Source organism: Microtus oregoni, unplaced genomic scaffold, assembly GCF_018167655.1.
Source record: "Microtus oregoni isolate MIOR12 unplaced genomic scaffold, Mior012 000002F_ref0000024, whole genome shotgun sequence".
Taxonomy (NCBI): domain Eukaryota; kingdom Metazoa; phylum Chordata; class Mammalia; order Rodentia; family Cricetidae; genus Microtus; species Microtus oregoni.
In genome coordinates this window covers 32,770,887-32,791,815 of record NW_024543061.1, presented here as the reverse complement: position 1 = coordinate 32,791,815, position 20,929 = coordinate 32,770,887, and the positions used below count along the sequence as shown (strand labels likewise).

Genomic DNA, 20,929 nt, shown 5'->3' with positions numbered 1-20,929 from the left:
TCTCTGTGAGTCTGAAACCAGCTTGGTCTACACAGTGAGTTCCAGGACAGTCAGGGCCCCATAGAGAGATCCTGTCTCAAAACAAAGAAAGAAAACTCATGAGCGAGTGCATCTTTGAGAGGCCATGGGTGACCAACTGCATCCCTCCCTGGCTTAAGCAACAGAACCACCAGCACCCAGTACCACACAGCTCTCGAAAGGCTATTCAACCTTACACTGCCTCTTCATTTTTTTAAATTTTTATTTAAAAATTGTTTTTATATGCTGTATTTTGATCATATTCTTTCCCATCCACCATCTCTTCCTAGATCAGGCCCTCCTCCCTATTTGCCCAAAACAAACTAAAATAACCTATTAATACAAAAAAACAAACCCCAACAAAACAACAAAAAAATGAAAATCAAAACAAACTAAAAAAAAACTGTTAATACAAAAAAAAACAACCAAACCAAAATGCGACACAAAAAGAACATGGAGTCTGAGTCTGTTCTGTGTTGGCCAATTTTCCTGGGCAGGGAGCTGCCCTGGATGGTGGCTGATACACCCAGTGACAGTCTGTTAGGTTATCCTGCCTCTTAAGAGTGACTTATTTGGTGGGAAGAGGACTCTCCTGCCATTCAGTGGCCTTGGTTAGCAAGTGACCGTGGATCCCCTTTGACTAGTTGCTCAGCAAGGTAGGGACCTCAGGCCAGGAGCAGGGGATGCAGGCAGTGAAATGGGCTGGTGTATAAGGCACTGGGACTTCCTGCTGGGCTTTCTCTAACCCCAAGAACTGAGGAATCCTATCAGGCAGAGAGCCATCCAAACAGCCATCCTTGTGAACTACTTCCTCCTCCTGTCCTTGGAGGTAATTTATCCCAGGGTGAGGAATGAATTCTCCCATGATGTCTCCCTGCCAGAGACCCTGCAGTTTGAGATTTACAGCTAGCCTTCTGTGTAGAGGTCTGGACTCCAGATTGATATCAGAGTATAGAGTACCTGCTTGGGGTTGGTAAAGTCTTGGGTGGCAGGCGGCGGGGGCAACAGTATTTCACTGGGAGGCTGGGCCAGGCTGTAATTCATCAGGCTGCGGCAGCTTTCCCCTAGTGATGCAAAGGGATTCTGGAAGACCGCATCAGACAGCACTTAAGACCACCCTCAGAAGCCTCTCAGTTTGACTCTCCTGGGTTCTAGGAGGGGAAGTGTGGTACTGAGGGGAAGGAGCGGTGGCCGGGGGTCCTCTGAGTGAGTCCTTCAGTTGTTTTCTTCCTTTTAAGCGAAACCAGCTGAGCCACAGACCTCACATGGAATGACTGGTTTTTGGTTTTTGACGTTTTGACACAGGGTCTCACTATATAGCACTGACTGCCCTGGAACTTGCTGTGGAGTCCAGGCTGGCCTCAAACACAGAGATCTGCCTGCTTCTGTTTTCCAGATGTTAGGATTAAAGTCAGGTCACCATGCAGGCCAACTCTGAGTCAAGACCCAGCCATTTGCTGGGACCATAGCAGTGATGAAGAAATTGGTGTCCCCTGCCAGTAGGAATACACAGGCTCAGCTAGTCTACTAGTGTTGGGGGGGGGGGGCACATCTGTGACAGAAGGAAGGCAAAAAAGGAATATCAAAAGTTTCCATTGGCATTTTATTTTCTTGTCTGATTCTGTGTGTTATCCATGACACACTATGAAGGGGTATGTGGCTAATTAATAACATAACATACACATGGGACAGTGGAAGCATCACAGATATCTTTTACAGGTGAGGATTTAAAGCCAAAAACGTTGGGGGACCATTCCTTGCCTACCTGCAGGACCTGGGATCTTAGAAGGTGGAGGATGGGGCTGGCAGGGGATGACTCAGTAGTAAAGTTCATATCCTGCTCTTGCAGAGGACTCGGGATATTGATGTCCCAGCATCCATTGTCAGGTCCAAAAGAAACAGGACAAGTGGCTAACTGTGGTGCCTCTTAGCATACCAAAGCACACGCTGACCTTCAGGTTTTCTCAGTATCACAGCTACCCTGGCACTGCTTAGTTCTCCTCACCCCACTCCTACCCTGAACTTCTCTAGCTCATAGGCTTCCCTTCCCCTGCTTCTCCTCTCAATATAACCCTGCCATTTCAGTCATGCACTCTCTTGGTTCTCCTCTTTTGTCTTCCTCTCCTGCACCTCTCTCTTGGTCTTCTTTGCCCACACCCTCATCTCTTCTCTCTTGCCTACCCCTCTCATGGTTAAGTCCAGCCTGTTGGCCATGTTCATGTCTTACTGTCCTGCTATTCCAGATGCCTTTGACAGTTCTCTCCCTCCTAGCTATGATAAAAAACTTCCCCTCAATCAAGGCTTGGAGCATTCATGTCCTCAGTTTACATATCTACTGTCAAAACCCTCAGTTTAAACATCCACGTGATTCATGTCACTACAGCTCCAGGGGATCCGATACCTTCCGGTTCTGAGGGCATTCGCACACACGTGCACATACTCGCACATAGACACGTACATACACAAGATAATCTTTTTTTTTTTTGGTTTTTTGAGACAGGGTTTCTCTGTAGCTTTGGAGCCTGTCCTGGAACTAGCTCTGTAGACCAGGCTGGTCTCGAACTCACAGAGATCCGCCTGCCTCTGCCTCCCGAGTGCTGGGATTAAAGGCGTGCGCCACCATCGCCCAGCAATCTTCAAAATGTAAAAACAGAAAAAGATCGTTTGGGTAGCCAGTCCATGATTAAATCCTAGTGACTTTCCAAGAAAGAGAACATCCACACCCACACCCATATGTCACATGATCTCTATGGCTTTGGGACTTTGTAGCAAAAGGATGAGGCTCCTAAGGCTTTACTCCCAGAACTGTGAGCTAAAATGGATCTTTTTATAAGATCAATAGCCTCAGGAATTTTATCATAGTCAGGAGAAACTAACTAATGCCTTGTATACAGCTGAGGAGCTGGAGACTCAGGAAGCAAAGAGGTTCCCCTGATTCCATCTTGCAGGCCAGCAGCATGGCTCTTTCTCTTCTCTTTCTAATAAAAAAGGAAAGATCATCTTGCAAGGGGCTTGCTGGGCAGTTAAATCTTGTAAATAATGAAAAGAAATCAGCAAACAAGAGTGGCTGCCATGGCCATTTCCCACAGGACAGGTGGGTGCCTGAGTCTCTGACCTTGGACTAATATTAAAAAAAAAAATCAGTCTTTCAGATTTGGGATGTGACTGCTGTTACTGAAGACCCTTGTGACAATAAAGACCCAGTGCTCCCTGGGCACTCTATCAGGTACTGTGTGTGTCTCTGTCACACCACACACAGCCCTCTAATGTTTGCTGTGCTTTTACAGGCTTCCCAAGGTCAGCATGTTCCTGGGTTATTAAAAACTCTTCTTGTTGTAGTGTGCCCCATTGGGTGACCATACCGGGCATAGCTTATTTACCAGCCTCCCTACAGCTGGGCACTGAGGTTGTTTCCAGCCTTGCTTATAAAAGCTGTGAGAACCGCGTGGCATGTGGCTCCTTGCAACTTTCCCACAGATGTTAATTTTTGTACTTGTCATTTTTAATGGCCACATAACCTCCAGGAGCATTGTTCCTCATGTTCTAGGCCATCTCTCCCTCTCCTCCTATGTGGCCTCCCCTTCCTCTGTGGGAACGGACCCCTCGCTCCCTTAAACAGGGAGGGAAGGTTGCAGATCTGTCACCAGGACACTTGTTGCCGCTCCCACCCTGCATTTGGGCCACCCTCCTACTGCTCAGCTGGCCTGGCCTGGGTGCAGGAATAAACTGAGCCTCTGCCCTTGTAGAGCAAGGCAAGTGAGCTGGGCGGGGGGGGGGGGGAGGCAATGAATATGTCTTCTCAGAGGGAGAAGAGCTGCTCCAAGACAGGGAAGGTGGTCTGTCAGAAAGGGTGACATTTGTGCTGTCACCAGCTTAGGGAAGAATGGAGGGAGGATGATTTTCAGCAGTAGGAGCAATGGTGGCAAGTATGTATAACTGGGTATTTGCAGGATGGAGGAATGAGGCCACCATGTGTTCTAGTGAGCTGCAGAGTGAGCTAGGAAGCAGGGGGTGAGGCCCCGAGCTAAAGGCAGGGCTTAGTTCCATGATGCAAACTTCTGCAGGGTTCTAACAGGCACTGCCATATGATCTGATGGCTTGGCTGTCACCTCCCACCTGTTGCCCCTTCACTGATGGACCATCCACTTCCTCAAAGGGAGCAGCAGTGCGATCCTGGAGGAATGCACTTAAGGCTGGGGTTGAGCCAAGGTGACAGTGGGGCCACCCATGCCATTGGTACCTGAGAGCAGCCGCCATAACTGCCTATGAGGGAAGACAGGGCTGAGGTCTACTTTATGGTCCTTTAAGTCTAACCCGCCTTCTTGATGTGACTGACTCACAGGGCTTCCTCCAACAGGTGCCTTGTGGCAGGGTGGGTTCGTACGTTTTTGGTCCCTTTCCCCATTTCCCTCAGTCCGAGGATGCCCACAGAACTGCACTTGAGTTGACCTGTCCCAGTGAAACACAGCCAGTCCTGTCTCCCATAGCTGTAGAGATGACAGGCACCTATCGGGGCTCTCGGGCATCCACTCCAGAATGTTGAGTCAGACATCTTGAAAACTGCTCTTACCTTGAACTCTTTGTCTTGTTGGCTGGAGGGTGTGAGTGAGCCCTGCCTCAGCCCCTGCCTGTAGGTACCCTAGAGGGAGGTGGAAAGTGGCCCCTCGGGAACAATCAAAAGCAATTGCCGTGGTTCACCACATTTAATTTAATGAAAAGGCCCTGCAGGAAGGCAGAGGCAGCCAGGCAGGGCCTGTGGGCTGAGGGCAGGCGTGATTCCAGGGAGATTTATGGTGCTTCATCAAAGATTCAGCTCTGGCTGCTCTGGGACAGGCTAGGCTCAGTGCTTATAGCCTGGGAGGCAGGCAGTCTGCACTCCCGAGGGTTCCAAACACTGTGTGGCGCTGGACCAGTGGCAGTCCCTCTCTGGGCTCTGCAGCATATGCTTCCTCTCCTAGCCCATTGTCTTTGGTTGATGTGTGTTTTCAAGCGTTTCACATGCACGAGGCCTGCTTGTTTAGAGGTTTCATGTTTCTCCCAAGGTGCCGTTCCATTTCACAGAGGGGGAAGCTGAGGTTTCGAGAAGTTCAGCATCCGGCAAGCCTGGTGCAATGCTGGGCCTGAATGGCCCTTGGAGGTGGGAAGAGCTACACAGTGGGCTAGAAGGTCACCTGGGATTTGAGGGGACTCTGGTTCTTCACACGGCCTTGGCGTCTGCTCTGTCAGGTTTTATTTTTCCTCTCAACAGAGAAATGGCCAGGACAACTAAGGAACTAGTATAGGTTCACAGTGGTAGTGTTGGGGTAGCGCTAGCGGTAGGGTTGGGGCCCCACCTTCTTCTGGCAAACTGCCCAGGGCTTTGGGCCTTCCTTTTCTTGGCCTCATTTCTTCCACTTACCTGCCATGTGACTCTAGGCGAGTGAGTAGCCTTCTCTGAGTCTCTACAGTGAGGATGACAGTCCTCGGCTTTTTCAGCGCTGTTATGTGGATGGATACCTGGATCAGGTGTTGGCCAGTAGCTTCTACTTCAGAGATTCTCATTCTAGGGCTGTGCACACCGTGGAAGAGGTCCCACCCGACAGCTGCCCCCTCTTGCCATAGTTGCCAGCTCTTCTGTTGCAGCCTGCGTAGCTGCCGGGGCAGAGGAGGGAAGGAACTCAGCGTGGGCTGTGGTGCAGATGGCAAGCAGCTAATTTATTTACCTCTTCCTAATAAATATGCACAACACATAAATAAAATACCCCTTGTCCCACTCCAACCTGCACCCAGGCGCGGAGGCAGCCGGCTGCACAGCACAGAGGCTGCCTCTGCCTTTGGAGAGTGGCCCAGGTGGGAGCTGGGGACTCTGCTTTAGACTCACCTTCCTGGCTCAGACTCCTCAGGCGTGGCACAGGTCCTTCCATCCCCAGCTCAGCTAAGTGAAGACCAGAGCCTCCTGCTTCCCCTGGAGGAGGGCAGGACCTGACCAGACTGTCCTGGAAGTGGTGAGTGTCTGTGTTAGTCTGGTTTTTGCTGTTGTGATCAAATTTGTTTGACTCACACAGGTCCAGAGGCTTCAGTCCGATCAGCTGGCCCCATTGATTTTGTGCTTGAGAGGAGGCAACGTCCTGGCTGAAGGACCTGGTGAGGCAAAACTGCTCAGCTCCTGACAGCCAGGGAGGGGAGAGATGGGAGGGACGGTGGCCAGGCATAATCCTCAAGGGGGTGCCTCCAGGGACCCACATCCTCCACCCAGGCCCTCCCCTCCTTGTTTCCATAACGCTATGGTGTCAGGGGTCCACTGATGGATGAATTCACTATTGAGCCAGAGCCTTCACAATTCACCATCCAAAGCCTCATCAACAGCAACCAAGATATTAATACATGAGCCTCAGGGCTCAACTACCATTGAAGCTCTGCCATCCTGTGCTGAGTTGGACTGGACTGCAAGACTGTAGGAGCCATTCCAGAGGGTCAGACCATGAGGGGCCCAGGACTGAAAGCATTGATCTGTTTGCCCGCCTCCCCCTGCCTGCTCCCTCCTCCAGATAGCTCTCCCCTGCTCTTCCTGGAGCTGAGAGCCAGCTCTAAAACCAGAACTGCTACTCTAGAGTCCAAAGCAGTCTAGGAAGGGTGGGGGAGCAGGCACAGGATGAGTCAGAGGCCTGACTCTCCCTCTGCCTCAGAAAAGTCACGAGATTTCTTGGAGTAACTGCTGTCTTAATCTGTGAAAAGGGTGTTGTTGGCCTAGAGGGGTTTGGTGATACTTATGGCTGTCTCTCTGAGCGGCAACCACACGGCCATAGGCCCTGATGGTTCACTGCTGAATGCGACACACTGGGACTCTGCCCATTGGATTAACAAAAAAATGTGCCCACTCACAAGAGGTCATGAGATGACCATAATGGAAGCATTTGCATAACGACCAAGATCCACGGCCTGCCTAGGTGTGCATGACCAGAGGAGAGGCTAAAGACAGGCTGGTCGGCATATACATCTGAGTCTTGTTCAAACGTAAAGAATGAAAATGCAGGCTGGAGAGATGGTTCAGCAGTTAACCGTGTGTCCTTTCCCCGTGGAGGGACTGGAGTTCTGTTCCCAGCATCCTGTCGGGTAGCTCACAACTACCCTAACTCCAGCTCTAGTAGATCCATCACCCTCTTCTGGCTTCCACGGGGTCTTCGCTACTTTTCTTTTGCTGTGACAAATCACCAATGACCAAGGAAACTTATAAAAGAAAACATTTGACTGGGGGCTCAAGGTTCCATAGGCTTGGAGTCCATGACCACTGTGGCAGGGAACATGGCGGCAGGCAGGCATGCATGGGGCAAACGGGAGATGAGAGCTTATATTTGCTTCAGAGAGAGAGAGAGAGAGAGAGAGAGAGAGAGAGAGCACTTGTGCTAACTGGGAATGGAATGAGCTTTTGAAACTTCAGTGCCCACTCCCAGTGACACACCATCTCCAACAAGGCCTAATTTCCTAATCCTTGCCAAACAGTTCCACCACCTGGGGATCAAGTATTTAAATATATGAACTTATGAGGGCCATTCTCATTCCAACCACCAGCACCACACACACACACACACACACACACACACACACACACACACACACTTTTGGCCAGGCATGGTGGTACATGCCTTTAATCCTAGCATTTGGGAAGGAGGCATAGTCAGGTTGATCTCTGAGTTTGATGCCAGCCTGGTCTACATGGAGTGATGGGGGAAGCTTTGTTAACCAATCATCTTTAAGAAGTGGAACCTAGTTAAGTTATGGCTACCTGGAGCCCAGGAAGAAAAACTGGGACGAACCAGGTGCTCGCTCTCTCTGGGTGATTCCCACATGGGACACAGCGGAACTTGGACTTCCCATTCTTGTGGCATGAGTTTCCCCTTATAATAAGTAAAAATATAATTGTTTATCTTTAAACTGGCCTGGTTATTTCCCGAATCAAGTTAACTTATACAATAAAGAGTTCCAGACCAGCCAGGACTGCATAGTCTCAATGATAATGATGATATCTTTAAAAGAAGAATGAAATTACATCATTTTTAGGAAATGCTGGCATTGCAGATTCTAGATCTGTGTGATGTGGAAACAGGAGAGGAACTCTAGGGGAGAGAAGAGACTAGTGGGAGGGGGAGGAGACAGAGAGAGCCATGGGGTGAGAGTAGGCAATGTACCGTGCTACGTGTGCACAACAGAGCCCTTTATGCTGTGTATGCAAATGTAAACCAACACCAGCAATAAGTGAGGCAGAGCCAAGGGACTGGGAGGGAGCAGATCACTGCCCAGTCACTGGGGCAGGTCTCCTGAGTGGGGAGGAACCATCAGCCCTGAAGAAAGGAAACCACAGGGCTTTGAGGAGTGTGAGCACTGTGAGGGGAGGCCGGAGGCCATTCTAGCAGGGCTCCTGGTGTGGGGCCAATACTTGCTGGTCCCCCTTTCCTCTTCCCCACTGCCCACATGCTTTCTTGCTCCCCTTGGCCTAAGCTTGAATCCTTCGTGCACCCTGTTTGAGAGTCAGGGGTTCCCACAACGCTCAAGCTGGAAGGATTTTATACTCGTGCAAAGACCCTCTAGGTGAGATCCATCTGTAGCCTGTGGTCCCACCTCCTTTGCAGTTGTATACCATTTAGACTTGCAAAGGGTTTTCAACCAGAATATATAAAGAGCTTCTATAAACTAACAATAAGCGGGGCCAGTGGCTAACCAGTGGCTAGTTCTGCACTCTGATCTTCAGGCAAGCTTTATTTGTTATGGCACAAACAAAATATCACCACGGAAATCCATAGTGGAAGTCCTGCCAGAGGGCTGACATGAATGATGTCAAGAGGCTGGAAAGCTCTGGTAGGTGGGAGAGCCCTCAGACAAGAAGGACACGGTCATGCTTACCTGGCTTAGCTCTCATGGCATAGCCTACCTCCCAGCAGCCCTGTTGCTAGGTCCTTCTCCTAGTTCTCTCTCCTTGGCCTCTCCTGTTGTCTTGTTACTCAGCTCTGTTTGCAAGCTTGCACACACAGGTGACTAAAGCACAAGGCAGATTATCATGTCAGTGAGCCTCATTATTCCTCCTCATGCCTCCTGGGGAGGCAATGACAGCTAGATAGTGTAGCAGAAATCCAGTCCCAACTGGTGTGTGCACACACACGTGTGTGTGTGTGTGTGTGTGTGTGCGTGCACGCGCTTGTGTCCGTGCGTGCGTGCATACGCGTGTGTGTATGTGTGTGTGTGTGTGTGTGTGTGTGAGAGAGAGAGAGAGAGAGAGAGAGAGAGAGAGAGAGAGAGCGCTCCCGTGTTTACAGCAGCTTCAGGAAGGGCTGTATCCAGAGACTCACAGAGCATGCACCCACTCCTTCCCTGCACTGCTGGTTCAGTCTCAAGCAGCCTATCAGACACCTGTCTTTCTGGTGTGGGGGAAATGTCTGGATGGCTTTAGCGGAGTGTCCCAGGGCCATCTCCCATTGGTCAGTATGGAATCGCTTGTCTTTTCCTCGCTTGGAGAATTGCTTGCTTGCTTGGATTGGATGGATTAAGCTAGTACCTTTCTTGGGAGCAAAATCAGTTGTTTTAACTGCACCATGTGGTAGGGAAGGTAGAGAGGTAGGGAAGAGGTTGCCCCAGGACAAAATAAGGGAGTGGGTACAAGAAGAAGGTCTGGATGGTTTGTGGGCACCAGCTGTTCATTTGAATGTGGAGGGTGGAGCCTGGATATGCTGCAGAACTCTACCAATAGCTCTCTATCTATCTACCCACCCACCCACTCTCTACCCCCTGGGAGTCTGTCTCTGTCTGTCTGTGTCATTTTAAGGAACTGGCTTACATGACTGTGGAGGCCAGGCTAGGCTGAAGGTTTCTCTGGAGGAGTCTTGCTCTTCTATTGAGGCCCCCTTGCTCTGCTATTAAGGCCATAATTTCCACATTAAAAAGAGGCAACAGAGTTTTCTTGGTGTCCATGCATGCTCCCAGATAACGTTTAATTTCTGACTAACGTGCTGGGCACTGTGGCTCAGCAGTTTGAGGATTGGAGGCAGGAGGTTTCCTGACACCTTGAAGCAGTTTAAGCATACTGTCCTTGTCCTCTGGGGGCTATTGAGGCACTGTTCAATGAGGGGCAGAGAAGGCCCAGCAGAGGAAGGGGGGGGGGGGGGCAGAATGTTCTTCAGCTACCAGTGTAAGTGTTACAGCTCTAAGCGGAAAGGTTTTTCCCAACACTCTGCTCTGGGAAGCTGGGGTGGGGAAGGTTTCTCTGATAATGCATGTGATACAGCTCTGAAGGGAAAGGTATCCTGGTAGTCAGAGCTGAGGAATACCACAAAGTCACACCACACAATAAACCTCACACAAGAGATTTATTAGAAAGGAAAAAATCCCGGAGGGTGGCTGCCTCTATTTGGGCAAGAAGCAGCATAGAACTGGGCAAAACCCAAGGTTTATATAGGGTTTCTTTGGCGGGGGGAATTTCCAGGGTGGAGCTTTTCAGGGTAGGGAATGTTGAGTTTTCAAGTCCTGAGCTTGGGTTTTCCATTCTGTAGGGATGAGATTGGATGCATGTGTCTAGAGGGGCTGGCTCTGGCCCTAAGGCTGTTAGAGGATCCTGTATGTGGAGCCTGGCCATTGGAGGTCCTCAGGGGTGGAGTTGGGGCAGGCTTGGAGTTCATAAGTCAGTCATAAGTGAATGTTGGTAATGAATTACCATCTGCACCCAGCCTGGCCCTACAGGGACCCAGAAGCAGGCCTTGATCCAGCTACAGGGCTCAGCTGAAGTCAGCAGCCCTGGGAGCATCCTGGCACAGGACAATTTAGCCGTCAGCCACTGAGCCAAAAGGCACAGTGCTATGGTGGTGCAAGAATCTCAGTGATTAGTGACAGGAGGACCACCACTTAAATGTGGCAGGCAAACTCCCTTCATCCCTGCCTGGCAGTGAGCACAACCCAGAGGCCTGCCTATCAACAGCATGAGTTAGAGCTACTCCTGCCACTGGGGAGCCAGGAGCCATAGGGAGGTGCTTGTCTCTGCAGGCTAATAGAGTTCTAGAGGCAACTAGTAAAGGACAGTTGTGCCCTGGTGTCCAGCCTAGAGCTAAGGTGAGAAGCAGAACAAATTACTACAGTGAAGGACTGATTCATGGTCCTGAGGGTCCAATGCCAGAGCTAGAGTGACCTCATTTTCACGATCATGTCCATAGAACTTGTGCCTTCAGTTATGGCTGTCACCAACACCAAACATAGAAGTCACCACAATCCAGAGGAATCACGGCAGTCCTAAGAAACCCTCATACTCTATAGAGATCATAGTCCACATAGATCACCACAGTCCACAGAAACCATGATCCACAGATATCACCGCAGTCCACGGAAATCAGTCCACAGCTATCACCGCAGCCCCTCCCATCTGTGAAGTGCTTCCTGGCTGGACAAAGCTCCCAGTTAGTATCCAACAACTTCCTGTGGCATCAGAAAATACCTGCGGCACTTGTGGCTTGGAAGTTGTGGCCCTGTGCTGAGGCATCAGATCAAGCCAAGCATGCGGCAAAGCCACTAATTTCACCCACCAGGGAGTTAAAAAGGAAGATGCCAGGCCCCACAACTTCTTTTTGAGTGCACACCCATGATCTAAAGATCTCCCCCCACTAAGCCCCATCTATAGTTTCATTACTGCCCATCAAAGCAAGCCTTTAGCACGTGGGCCTTTGAGGACACAGCATCTAAACTCCAGCAGTGCTCACCTTCCTTTCAGATCACACGGGGCTTTCTAGAAAATTTTTTCTTTTCAAAACTAATTAATTTATTTTATGTGCATCGGTGTTTTGCCTGCATGTGTGGCTGTGTGAGGGCGCCAGATTACCTGGAATTGGAGTTACAGACAGTTGTGAGCTGTCATGTGGGTGCTGGGAATTGAGCCGGGGCCCTCTGGAAATAGAGCAGTCAGTGCTATTAACCGCTGAGCCATCTCTCCAGCCCCCTAGAAAATTTCTTGAAGTTGGCCTTATTGGCATCTAATTTATATGAAACAAAATGTACTGATAGTTTGAAAGCATATATATGGCCACAAATCCGTTCTGAGATTACTGAGAACTTTCCAGTTGCTCCCAAAGGTTTTCCTGAGCCCTTTCGGTCTGACTCAGGGCATCATCAACCCATGCTGTGGCAATGTACATTAGATCTGTCTTTCTAAGATTTCCCTGGAATAGAATCACACAGTACAGTCTTCCAATTCAGGCCTGGCCTCCTGCAGTGTGTGTGCTCTGGGGCACTGTCCTCTCACTGGCTTCAGTATGGGCTACTCTGAACACCCATGAGTGCTATGTGTTGTGTGGTATTGATAAGGGGTGGTTTGGCTGACTTTCTGGTGAGGATGTAGAGGGCAGAACTACAAAGCGGCTGGTCCCTGGTAAGAAGGAGGGCATCCCCTCCCCATCCTTCCCAGACCCTCCCTAGGCCTGTCACTCAATCCTGCCAGCAATCCTGGGAGATGCATAACAGCGTTCCCAACTCCGTAGTGGTTTAAGTGAGAATGTCCCCCACAGAGGGTGGCATTTGTACACTTAGCCGCCAGTCGGTGGTGCTGTTTGGGGAGGTTTAGGTGGTACAACGTTACTGAAGGAAGCACTTCGGTAGGGACAGGTTTGGGATTAAAATCCTTGTGCATTTCCTGTTTGATCTCTCTGCTTCCTGCTCTAAACTAAGAACATGAGCTCTCGTTTTTGTGCTATCATCCCTGCCATGATGGATGCCTAGCCTTCTAGAACTGTGAGCCCAAATAAATTTTTCTGTAAGTTGCCTTGCTCATGTTGTGTTGTCATAACAACAGAAAGTGACTTAATACAGTCTCCCAGTAAGGAACCACAGCTGGGGTTTTAGGGAGACTCCAAGCACAGATCCCCTTAACCCATAGGCTGCTGGGGCAAGGAACAGGGTGTTCTTTTGTTGGACATGCAGCCAGGGCTGAAGTGGTTGCACCATTCTTGGCTGGCAAGGAGGTATCAGGGCAGAGGCATCAACTGTGTACACCAAATGCCTACTTACCTGGGCCCCCAACCTCACAAGTACCCTGTAACCTTAGTCTGGGCAAGAGTTGGCACGGGTTTAACTTAAGCCTGGAGGATTATTAGCTGCCTAGGTCACATTTGCTGGAACACAGGCAAGGTGAGATTTTTTTCTGACCTCGCTACAGCTTTTCTCAGTAACTCCATGAGTGTCAGGGCAGGACCTCGCAGGCTAGAACCACAGTGTGATCAGCTATTGGAGGTAGGAATGGCCACAAAATGCCTGGAGAGGAATTGGGATAATGGGAGTACTGCCATTTTTTTTTTTTTTTACTGCTGAGTAGTCAAGAACCTAAACCACCTTTGTATATATTAGTCTGATTTCTGCCACTAAAATAAAATACCCAGAGCTGGATAATTTGTAAAGAAAAAAATGTTTTATCTCAGAATGGGGAGGTCCAAGACCGCCAGAGCCAACTCCTGCTCCCCTGCCAGTCTCAGAACTGGCAGTATCTTAATAGAGTGGGCATGTGTATATGAGTGTGTGAGACAAGAAGCTAGACAGATCGGGGTCAGGTTTGCTCTTTTCTGACAAACTACTCTTGCAGAAATGAACTAGTTCCCTGAGACTGCAGGACTGCCTTCCAAAAGCCTTTACAGGTTCCACTACTTTCTGTTCATTTTAGACTATGTAGCCCTGGCTGTCCTGGACCTCATAATGTAGACCAGGGTGGCCTTGAATTCACCGAGATCTACTTGCCTCTGCCTCCTGAGAGCTGGGATTAAAGGCGCGTGCCACCACATTCATCCCACTACTTCTTGATACTATCACACTCAGGATTAACCTTCCTCACATAACCCTTTGGGGGGCGACCCACTCCCCAGCCACAGCATAGCTCTCGCGGTCCCTGTCTTCCCATCTCTTGCTGTCACTTCTGTCTCCATCTTTCTCTTTGGCCTCTTTTTCTGACTCATAAACATGTGTCAATTTCTGGTGAATAAACTTGGGCCATTTGTCTTGTGTCCAATCCATCATGCTCATTGCTAGCAGAAGTAATCAACATGAAATAAAACTGACGTGGGCTAAAACCACGCACAGGAGAAATAGCCATCGACTGAAAATCGACAAAAGAGTCAAACCTCTATTCCAGTTTTAAAAGCTGCACAAATCTGACACGTGAGAATTAGAGCTGACAGAAATAATGGCCCTACAGGGAAACCAGGGGTGGAAGTGGTCTGCAATCAGTAGTGACTGATGAATCAAATCTTCATGACAAATTTTAATTAGACAAGACCTGATCTCGATGTAATCGATCTCGGTAAAGCAAAAACTGAGAGAGGGAAAATGTGGGAGCTGTCGAATTGCTTTCTTTGGAGGATGGAGCAAGGCTCATGTCAGCTGTGGTGGGCTTCATGGCTATGCAAATTCAAACTTCCCTTCTAACAGTGGGGTCACAGGGACCCCCTCCATCTGGAGGGAAGATGCTGGTGCTCAGAAGTGTTTGTGTAGAGGCTGAGACAATAAGCAGGTATCTGTTGACAGCCAGTGTCACAGGCTGTGTGACTGGACATTGGCCAGACAGGCCTTTAAAAGGTGGCTGGGAAGACGGCTGGTGGGTAAGGCACTCACTGTGCAAGCTTAAGGGCAAGACTTCCTACACCCAAAACCCATCTAAAAAGTTGGGTAGGTGTGGTGATCTGCCTATAATCCCCTCACATGGGAGGCAGAGAAGGGCAAGCCCACTTGCCAGACTAGACTAAACTATGATGAGAGAAGAGTTCAGTGAGGGTCTCCACAGTGAGGGTGGAGAGCAATTGAGGAAGATGCTCAGCATCAGCCTCAGATCCCCCAACACGCGCGCGTGCGCATGCGCGCACACACACACGTAGCTGTAATGTTACATGCCCACACATATAAACATGTATACATTCCTGAATGAACACATATATATTCCGCCCCCCCCCCCCCAAAAGAGTCGCTCAGTGGACTGGGATGTTTGTGTGTAAGAAAGGTGATTGCCTTGCAAGTATGAGGACCTGAAGGCAATCCCAGAATCCACCTACATGTCAGGCATGGTGGTTCGTGTGCTTACAATTCCGGTGTTGGGACGGTGAAGACAGCCAGTCTAGCCTTAATGGCGAGCCAGGCAAACAAGAGACAAAGGTGGCACATGGGGTTCCTGAGGATGCCTCTACAGGAGAGTGTGTGTGCACATGTACATTTAAAACAACACGTCCTCTTTGTCCCCAGAACTAATGAGGCTGTGAGTCACTAGGCAGTAGCTACCCTTCTGGTGGTAGCGGTGTGCAGTTTACATGGGGCTGCCTCCCCACATTACGGGGACTGGCTTTGCTTCTAGAGACTTGGGCTCCATGCAGGCCGTGTCAGCTAAAGCTTATCACGGAGTATGGGCCTGCAGCTTCCTTGTCTCCCACCTGCTTTGCTGGCTCTAGGGAGATGGAATGAGCTTGGCAGATGTCTGAGCAGACGCCAGCTGCTTCCCTGATGACAGCTTCTTAATTGTTTTCTCACCGCCTTTATTGTTTATTTTTTTACCTTAAAGGGTGGCCAGGCCAGTCAGAACACTGCTCACCCCTTATGAGATCCCTATGGGTTTGCTGTGTCTCCATCCTCTGCCCTGGCTTTGTGCATATCCTTCTTTTGGTTTGCTTTATGATGTGAACTTCCCTGTATGCATCACTGCCTAGGGCATGGTGTCGCCTCTCCTGAGCCCCCTGTGTGTGCACTAACACAGCATGCAGCTTCTCTGTGAAGCTCCTCATGGAGCGTCATGTGTCCGATACTCATCCATGCTCTTGAGCAAAACAGTGCCTTCCTTTTCATCACTGTGTAGTATTCCACTGCACGGCCGAACCACATTTTACATTTTCCTTCTGATGATTGGTCTAGATAGTTTGCAATTTTTTTTTTACTAATAAGGAAAATGCTGCCGTAAAGTTTATCCCTTCTTTTTTTGATGCAAGGTCTTGCCATTTATTCCAAACAGCCTAGAACTTGATGTGATCCTCCTGCCTCAGTTTCTCAAGCACTGGAGATTACAGGCATGCACTTTCATGCCTGGTATCATTGTGACTACTCCTATGTGTGACACACACACACACACACACACACACACACACACACACTTCCTTTGGTCTATACTTTCTAGCAGATAATTTAACAGTTTTGCTGAGGTGCATTTTAGGATGTGCATGCTCCAGTGTTCTGATAATTGCTGCTCGGTGTCTTAAAGTGTAGCTGCACCACTTTACATTCCCACGGACAGCGGACGGGGCTTCCAGTTGCTCCTCATCTTCACACCTGGCACTTTAAGTTTTGGGCATGAATTTATAAACATAAACCAAGCTTCCAGGGGATTCAGATGTGTTTGGTGGGGGGGGGAGGGGGCTCGGAATCATAGGGTGAGCTCTGGGGCCTGCTGGGTTATTCTAGAGCAAGCCCTGACTCTGAGCTGTTGTGAAGGCGTGTCGACCCGTGAGCTGCCCTCCTGGTGTCCCTTAGGTCCCCACAAGTGTGATGGCTTCTTGTCCATTCACACTCTGTGTCCTCAGCCTGATTCCCAGGTCTGAGGCCTTTCTCTGGCTGGAGTATCACATCTGTGTCCCAGAGCTTGGGAAGAGGGGGGAGAAGTCAGAGAGGGGGTGGTGAGCACCAAAGATAGCGTTATCCCAAAATGGACAGCGGTACTGAGGGTCCCTTGGCTTCCATGGCAACTTGCATGTACTGCTACTCAGTGACAGCGTGCCTGCTCTGTGACCTGGCTCTACGGAAGGGAGAGCTGGTAGATCTCTAAAAGTAACAATTGACAGCATCTGGTGGCAAACTCAGACGCCTGCAGATCCAAAGGATGCGAGGAAGGTGGGCAGGGAATAAAACACACAGAGACACCTGCACACCTGCACTTCTCAGGTGGGTGGTGACTTGCCCCGGGGCACCTTTGGTAAAAAGGCCTGGAGGGCATCTAAAGTACCTGTGGATGAAGCCCTGGAGAAGGGATGCTGGCAGCATCCTGCCGGTGGCCAGGCCTGAATCTCAGCACTCTGCTGTCCCATCAACCTCACGCACAGCCCTCCCCCTTCAAATGCTGACAGTGCTGAGCTGAGGACTGTCCTGTCCTGTCACAGCACTGACTTCACAGCTAGGTTGTAGGTGGTCTGTGCTTGGCCTAGTGCTGCCTCGATCTGACTGCCAGTGTCTTGAGGCCAAGGGAAGGCCAATGTTTCCTATCTCCAATTCATTGAGTATTGATATATTTGGGAACCTAAACTGGCCATCGTTTCTTAAAGGGAAAGATAAAGCCACAAGAAACACAAGCCAGGGGTGTGGATGACTCTGCAGGGTTGGACTAAAGCAACAGGCTCTAGCCCTGCCCTCTCCAGTTGTTGTTGTCAGGGATGATAGTGCAAGCGAGTGTGAAGTCCACAGCTTTGCTCCAGAACAGCCACACTCCCCACATCACGCAACTCAGATGCCCAGAAGAGCCTGTTATCCCATTCAGCCTCCTCTCACCCCTGCCCTGGACAGTACTGCTATAACTTATCTTGAGTGACTGTCTGTCTGATGGGTCAGACGGGGACACATTCTTCAGGATTTGAGTGACTCAGGCAAGACACGGGCAGAAAGAAGCTGATGGAAAAGGCTAACACCCATTCCCAGCCATTCTCCCCAGCCTGACGATTTCTCCAGCTCTCCTCTCCCGGCTGTGCCCACTGCTACTCTCCCCTCCTTATTAGGCTGTGAGTCAGAGATTCTGGGGACTAATCCCAACTCAGCTCTTATCATGTCGGCAGCCACCTGGGGCAGGATGGTCACATGGCCTTTCCTGGCTATAGGATGAGATGAATCACAGTCCCGGAGGCAAAGGTTTTGGGAGAAGGCTCAGCAAGGATATTTCACAAGCATAGAGCAGGTCCTGGCTCAGCTCCTTGCTTTGCCACATCCCAGCCAGGAGAACTTGGGGAAGTCACCCTTCTACTGGCCATGGTCACTCTGACTGCTGGCAGGCTCTGAGGTGAGCACCCATGAGGAGCCGGCACAGGCCCTGATGCTGAAGGCAACAAGGAAGGTGGAGGCAGCTCTGACTGGATGAAGCTCGCCCCCAATCCTTTCCCCAAATGTCTGCAGGCCTCTCCTCTTCTGAATTTCCTCAGCACGCAAGAGACACATCCACTAGACCAACAGGGTGGACCAGAGGTAGGGTGTCCAGTTACATTCTAAATCCCAGTGACCCTGGCCCTTTGCCTGCCCCTGATGGCTTGGATTATCACATTTGGGACATGAGGGTAATCACAGTCCCCTTCTCATCAGGTGTCAGGAGGAAAAGCCTGCATAAAAATCTAGAGTTGGCTTATATCACCAAGTCGGGATGTCACGCACTGCTAACCCCCTTTTCTTTCCAGAGAAAACTCTGAAAGCCAATGCCTACCCGTCTTCTTGTCAGATCTATGTTCATGGAGCCCTTGTGTTATTCGATAGACAGGCCTGCCTGTGGGGAAGAGCCTGGAAGCATCAGAGGATCTGGGGCCTAAACGCCCTCCTCAGGCAACAGGCTGTCCTCTCCTCATAACCCTTCAGGTGCTCCAGGGAGCCGAGGACAGAGCAGAGAGGAGCAGCTGGTGGAGGAGGAGCCCAGCCTGACCAGCCTCTTCCCCTGTGGAACTTAGGGTCCCCGACTACCGACTACCACACTCGGGCCACCCCTTCCAAGTGTCGCATGCCATAATCTGCATCTTCACTTATGGCGCCTGCCCAAATGTTCGCTCCTAATTATTGTCTATAAAGGCGATGCCAGGAATATTAACAGGCTTGCCACCTGTTTCCTGGCAGGTGGCCCCATGGTGCACCTGTCAGCCAGTTGCCTTGGTCCCCAATGAAAACGAGTGTGTCTTTTTTCATTCTGAACTCGGGACCCTCTAGAAGCCATCAGACGGCTGGGTCAATTCCTGGGAGGTCTCTGCCTCCCTGGGGCTGCTTCCTCGCTATGGCCTCAGGGGCTCTAGTGAGGGTAGAGGGCTTGGGAATTCCTCTCCTCTGGATGCTGTGTAATGTCGGAGCTTCATTTTCTCTTTCTGATGACCAGCATCCAGTACTTCCTACAGGAAAAAGATAAGGTGGAGGCTCTCCAGCCCTGGGCCAGCACCCATACCAAAACCCCTGCCTCAGTTCCCCAGGGGACTCCAGGCAACATCACTTCATGAGTACTGTGGCCTGTAAGGCGAAGTCACTTTTGGGGTGTCACTTCCTCTGAGGAAAATGATAGCTTATAAGATGACATCCTCTGGTGGGTGTCATTATAAGTGAAGTGATGTCACCTCAGGTTCCAATCACCTGTGAGGTAATGTCAACTCAGGGTGCCATTGCTTCTGAAGTGACATCACTTCCTTGGTGCCATCACCTTTGAGCTGATGTCACCTCATAGAGCCATGACCTGTAATAACTCCAGAGGCCCACAAGGCCCTGAGTTCTGCCAGGGCAGAGCCTTCTTACGGCCCTGTGTCCAATGGCTTCCTAACTGTCCCTGTGTCAGTCGCCAATCATCTGACAGAAAGGGCAGGACCTCTGATTCACAGTTTGGAGGTTCAGGACTGGCCCACGATTCTGGCCTGTGACTACTTGGAACATCATGGCTACAGACAGTGCTGTTCCCCTCAGGACAGGAAGCAGGAGGTGGGAAAAGGCAGGGACATCACCTGAGGATGTACCCACCTGCTGTTACTTCCTCCAAGGCCTCACCTCTTAACGTTACACAACCTCTCCGTGTCTCCAAGGACATGGCATTTGAGAGACTCTGCAGGTATAAGCTATAAATACTGAGTTCATGGTGGTTTATATTGTCGAGGGAGAAACTGAGGCTCAACCCTCTTATATGACTCTGTCTTGTTCATGGCCCCCAGTTCATCAGCTTTCCCCACCAGCCATGGCTCAGCATGCTCCTGATCTTTTCTGGCTGGAAGAAGATCCCTGACTGAGGAGGTCTGGGGTTTTAGAACACAGTGTTCAGCAAGGAGTACAGGAGTGTTCTAAACTACCACAGTGCCCAGGAGTGAATGTCCAGCCCCTAACACTTCTCTTAAGAAAGCAGCCTTCCTTGTCATAACTACCTGTGGTCCTCCTGGGGACACATTAAGGGCAAGAAAAGCCAGACTACTCCCTAACAGGTGAGGAGTCCCATGGACCTCCAAACTGCACATTGTGATCCATCTCCGCAGTGACTATAGCTTCAAGAGTCCCGGAATCTTCCCCACTGGAGACACGCTTCAGACACAGCCAGGGAAGACTGGAACAGAGTTCAGGGGTTGACAGTGCAAAGGGCTTCCATTGTTACACCTTGTGCATGAGGAGTTTTCATAGTTAGAAGCAAAACCTGGTCCTGAGGCAACAAAGGCCTTTCCTTGCCTTCGGTGGGAGCCAGTGGAAGCCGGCAAGAGTCAGGCGTCTCTCTGTGGCTGTTAAACCACTGCACCAGTGGTACTCTAGAAAGTTCTTCAGTAAACCTAATCCAGACAACAGAAGCTGTGATCATGGCCAAATAAGTCAAGGAAAAAAACCCTCAGAAATCAACACTGCCCTCCCCTTTTCCCATCTTTTTGGTGCCTCCTAATTCAACAGCTTGACTTTAGAGCAAGTACAGAACCTGTGAAGCCACTAAACATACTGTGTGACTGTGCAAATCACTCGCCTCACTGAGCCACCTCCATTTCTTCATCTGTGAAATGGGCACAGAGTGGCACGGAGCCCTACCTACTTCACAGGACAAAACAATGAGAGCGAGAGTAAGCGATAATTGACAACAAGGACGACGACAGAAACTGAGGCTCAGTCAGTTAGACTCCGTGGACCCTGCTTCTGATCCGGTGAAAGGAGCTGCCGTTCTGTCCCCTTTGTCTTCCAAGATCCACAGGTTCTCCTCACCGTGCCC

The 20,929-nt window shown here is 50.2% G+C and overlaps 1 protein-coding gene across 6 annotated transcripts in view; it reads left to right on the top strand.

Moving 5' to 3' along the window:
- The window catches only part of Grip2 (glutamate receptor interacting protein 2), a 79,980-nt gene that overhangs the window by 9,528 nt on the left and 49,523 nt on the right, over window positions 1-20,929 (top strand). The gene's annotated exons all lie outside the window — the stretch shown is intronic.